At 50.4% G+C, this 5,000-nt stretch overlaps 1 protein-coding gene across 4 annotated transcripts in view; it reads left to right on the top strand.

Annotated features, from left to right (window-relative positions):
* Positions 1-5,000, top strand: part of stard14 (START domain containing 14) — a 39,242-nt gene that overhangs the window by 5,750 nt on the left and 28,492 nt on the right. The window contains exon 1 of one of the 4 annotated variants that reach the window (XM_061930601.2): positions 4,763-5,000. This exon is cut by the window's right edge and continues 428 nt beyond it. The exons of the other annotated variants lie outside the window; for them this stretch is intronic. The gene's annotated coding sequence lies outside the window, so the exon portion shown is untranslated. Of the gene's footprint in view, positions 1-4,762 lie in introns of those variants that run through there. 4 annotated transcript variants of the gene reach the window in all.

Raw genomic sequence — 5,000 nt, 5'->3', positions numbered from 1 at the left:
TACACTTTAATTTTATTGACATTTTAGTTAAGAAACATTATTCATTTAGTGTATTTATTATAGCACAACAAAAAACAGCCTGATCTAAACCTGAGGCGTATGTGTTATTAGAAAAATAACACTATCTGGGATTAACACATGGTTTCATATCATTTGACAAAGTTGTAAACATTAAGTCTGTTAAATATAAATATTGAATAGGACTAAAATCAAGACCAACTTTAGCGTTAGTAGTTAAGTGGGTCCCGGGTCCCTCTGTAGTGGAAAAGTTGGGCCAACGAAGTCAAAAAAAATGTCTAAAAGCCCAGGTATAGCTGAAACTAGTCATTGTTTCCTTTAAAAAAAAATATATATATATATATATATATATATATATATTACGAGCCAGGTTTTTCTTTAAAAAAAAAAACGTGTCCTCAAAGAGCTATAAATCCCTAATTTGGACTACATTTACTTTTACTCTTCTCTGAGCTGCCACCTTACCGTGGTAGAGGAGTTTGCGTGTCCCAATGATCCTAGGAGCTATGTTGTCCGGGGGTTTCTATGCCCCCTGGTAGGGTCTCCCAAGGCAAACTGGTCCTAGGTGAGGGATCAGACAAAGAGCAGCTCGAAGACCTCGATGAAGAACACAAACCAAGGACCCAGATTTCCCTCGCCCGGACGCGGGTCACCGGGGCCCCCCTCTGGAGCCAGGCCCGGAGGTGGGGCACGATGGCGAGCGCCTGGTGGCCGGGCCTGTGCCCATGGGGCCCGTCCGGGCACAGCCCGAAGAGGCAACGTGGGTCCCCCCTCCAATGGGCTCACCACCAATAGCAGGGGTCATAGAGGTCGGGTGCAGTGTGAGCTGGGCGGCAGCCGAGGGCAGGGCACTTGGCGGTCCGATCCTCGGCTACAGAAGCTGGCTCTTGGGACGTGGAACGTCACTTCGCTGGGGGGGAAGGAGCCTGAGCTAGTGCGTGAGGTGGAGAAGTTCCGGCTAGATATAGTCGGACTCACTTCGACGCACAACAAGGGCTCTGGAACCACATCTCTTGAGAGGGGCTGGACTCTCTTCCACTCTGGCGTTGCCGGCAGTGAGAGGCGACGGGCTGGGGTGACAATTCTTGTTGCCCCTCGGCTCAAAGCCTGCACGTTGGAGTTCAACCCGGTGGACGAGAGGGTAGCTTCCCTCCGCCTTCGGGTGGGGGGACGGGTCCTGACTGTTGTTTGCGTTTACGCGCCAAACAGCAGCTCAGAGTACCCACCCTTTTTGGATTCACTCGAGGGAGTACTGGAGAGTGCTCCCCCGGGTGATTCCCTCGTTCTACTGGGGGACTTCAGCGCTCATGTTGGCAGCGACAGTGAAACCTGGAGAGGTGTGATTGGGAAGAATGGCCGCCCGGATCTGAACCCGAGTGGTGTTCTGTTATTGGACTTTTGTGCTCGTCACAGATTGTCGATAACAAACACCATGTTCAAACATAAGGGTGTCCATATGTGCACTTGACACCAGGACACCCTAGGCCGCAGTTCCATGATCGACTTTGTAGTTGTGTCATCGGATTTGCGGCCTCATGTTTTGGACACTCGGGTGAAGAGAGGGGCGGAGCTTTCTACCGATCACCACCTGGTGGTGAGTTGGCTGCGATGGTGGGGGAGGATGCCGGACAGACCTGGCAGGCCCAAACGCATTGTGAGGGTTTGCTGGGAACGCCTGGCAGAGTCTCCTGTCAGAGAGAGTTTCAATTCCCACCTCCGGAAGAACTTTGAACATGTCACGAGGGAGGTGCTGGACATTGAGTCCGAGTGGACAATGTTCCGTACCTCTATTGTCGAGGCGGCCGATTGGAGCTGTGGCCGCAAGGTAGTTGGTGCCTGTCGTGGCGGTAATCCTAGAACCCGTTGGTGGACGCCGGCGGTTAGGGATGCCGTCAGGCTGAAGAAGGAGTCCTATCGGGTTCTTTTGGCTCATGGGACTCCTGAGGCAGCAGACAGGTACCGACAGGCCAAGCGGTGTGCGGCTTCAGCGGTCGCGGAGGCAAAAACTCGGACATGGGAGGAGTTCGGGGAGGCCATGGAAAAAGACTTCCGGACGGCTTCGAAGCAATTCTGGACCACCATCCGCCGCCTCAGGAAGGGGAAGCAGTGCAGTGTCAACACCGTGTATGGTGGGGATGGTGCTCTGCTGACCTCGACTGCGGATGTTGTGGATCGGTGGAGGGAATACTTCGAAGACCTCCTCAATCCTACCAGCACGTCTTCCTATAAGGAAGCAGGGCCTGGGGAATCTGTGGTGGGCTCTCCTATTTCTGGGGCTGAGGTTGCCGAGGTAGTTAAAAAGCTCCTCGGTGGCAAGGCCCCGGGGGTGGATGAGATCCGCCCGGAGTTCCTTAAGGCTCCGGATGTTGTGGGGCTGTCTTGGTTGACAAGACTCTGCAACATCGCGTGGACATCGGGGGCGGTACCTCTGGATTGGCAGACCGGGGTGGTGGTTCCTCTCTTTAAGAAGGAGAACCGGAGGGTGTGTTCCAACTATCGTGGGATCACACTCCTCAGCCTTCCCGGTAAGGTCTATTCAGGTGTACTGGAGAGGAGGCTACGCCGGATAGTCGAACCTCGGATTCAGGAGGAACAGTGTGGTTTTCGTCCTGGTCGTGGAACTGTGGACCAGCTCTATACTCTCGGCAGGGTCCTTGAGGGTGCATGGGAGTTTGCCCAACCAGTCTACATGTGCTTTGTGGACTTGGAGAAGGCATTCGACCGTGTACCCCGGGAAGTCCTGTGGGGAGTGCTCAGAGAGTATGGGGTAACGGACTGTCTGATTGTGGCAGTTCGCTCCCTGTATAATCAGTGTCAGAGCTTGGTCCGCATTGCCGGCAGTAAGTCGGACACGTTTCCAGTGAGGGTTGGACTCCGCCAAGGCTGCCCTTTGTCACCGATTCTGTTCATAACCTTTATGGACAGAATTTCTAGGCGCAGTCAAGGCGTTGAGGGGATCTGGTTTGGTGGCTGCAGGATTAGGTCACTGCTATTTGCAGATGATGTGGTCCTGATGGCTTCCTCCGGCCAAGATCTTCAGCTCTCACTGGATCGGTTCGCAGCCGAGTGTGAAGCGACTGGGATGGGAATCAGCACCTCCAAGTCCGAGTCCATGGTTCTCTCCCGGAAAAGGGTGGAGTGCCATCTCCGGGTTGGGGAGGAGATCTTGCCCCAAGTGGAGGAGTTCAAGTACCTCAGAGTCTTGTTCACGAGTGGGGGAAGAGTGGATCGTGAGATCGACAGGCGGATCGGTGCGGCGTCTTCAGTAATGCGGACGCTGTATCGATCCGTTGTGGTGAAGAAGGAGCTGAGCCGGAAGGCAAAGCTCTCGATTTACCGGTCGATCTACGTTCCCATCCTCACCTATGGTCATGAGCTTTGGGTCATGACCGAAAGGACAAGATCACGGGTACAAGCGGCCGAAATGAGTTTCCTCCGCCGAGTGGCGGGGCTCTCCCTTAGAGATAGGATGAGAAGCTCTGCCATCCGGGGGGAGCTCAAAGTAAAGCCGCTGCTCCTCCACATCGAGAGGAGCCAGATAAGGTGGTTCGGGCATCTGGTCAGGATGCCACCCGAACGCCTCCCTAGGAAGGTGTTTCGGGCACGTCCGACCGGTAGGAGGCCACGGGGAAGACCCAGGACACGCTGGGAAGACTATGTCTCCCGGCTGGCCTGGGAACGCCTCGGGATCCCCCGGGAGGAGCTGGACGAAGTGGCTGGGGAGAGGGAAGTCTGGGCTTCCCTGCTTAAGCTGCTGCCCCCGCGACCCGACCTCGGATAAGCGGAAGAAGATGGATGGATGGATGGACTACATTTAGTTTTGTCCTTTCTCCTATCCCGTAGCTGCACCTCTAACTTCCGGAAGTATCGTGACGTCAACGAAGGAAAAAATATTTAGAAGCCTTAGTATAACTGATACTAGTGATTGTTTCCTTTCGTAAAAAAAAACAACTAATTATAATAACGAGCCAGATTTTTGAACAGTTCTTTAGAAAGAACGGCTCCTCAAAGAGCCATAAAATCCCTAATTTGGACTAATTAGTATTTTGTCCCCTCCCCTATTCCGTAGCTTCACCTATTTTCCGGAAGTATCGTGACGTCAACGAAGTTTTTAAAAAAAAGCCCTATTTTGAAGCCCTGGTATAACTGATACTAGTAATTGTTTTCTTAATTTAAAAAAAATATACTAATTAAAATAAAGAGCTGGGTTTTCGAACAGTTCTTTAAAAAGAAAGGCTCCTCAAAGAGAGACTACATGTAGTATTTAGTCCCCTCCCCAATCCCGTAGCTGCACCTAACTTCCGGCAGTACCGTGACGTCAACGAAGTAAAAAAAAAAAAAAAAAAAAAGCCCTCTTTAGAGGCCCTGGTATAACTGAACCAGTGATTGTTTCCTTAAAAATAATAAAAAATACAAATTATAGTAACGAGACGGATTATTGAACAGTTCTTTAAACAGAACGGCTCCACAAAGAGCTATATATCCCCTTCTCTACTTTGGACTACACGTAGTATTTTGTCCCCTCTCCAATTCCGTAGCTGCACCTAACTTCCGGAAGCATCGTGACGTCAACGAAGGCAAACATGTTTAGAAGCCCTGGTAAAACTGATACTAGTGATTGTTTCCTTAATAAAGAAATATATATATACTAACTATAATAACGAGTCTGCTTTTTGAACAGTTCTTTAAAAAGAATGGCTCTTCAAAGAGCTATATATCCCCTTCTCTACTTTGGACTACAAGTAGTATTTTGTCCCCTCTCCAATTCCGTAGCTGCACCTAACTTCCGGAAGCATCGTGACGTCAACGAAGGCAAACATGTTTAGAAGCCCTAGTATAACTGATACTAGTGATTGTTTCAATAAATAATTAAATACAATACTAATTATAATAACGAGCCGGGGTTTTGAACAGTTCTTTAAAAAGAACAGTTCCTCAAAGAGCTATAAAATCCCATCGCTACTTTGGACCACTTGTAGTAT

The sequence above is a fragment of the Nerophis lumbriciformis genome, linkage group LG36, assembly GCF_033978685.3.
Source record: "Nerophis lumbriciformis linkage group LG36, RoL_Nlum_v2.1, whole genome shotgun sequence".
In the NCBI taxonomy this organism is placed as follows: Eukaryota; Metazoa; Chordata; class Actinopteri; order Syngnathiformes; family Syngnathidae; genus Nerophis; species Nerophis lumbriciformis.
This window is presented reverse-complemented; position numbering and strand designations above follow the sequence as displayed.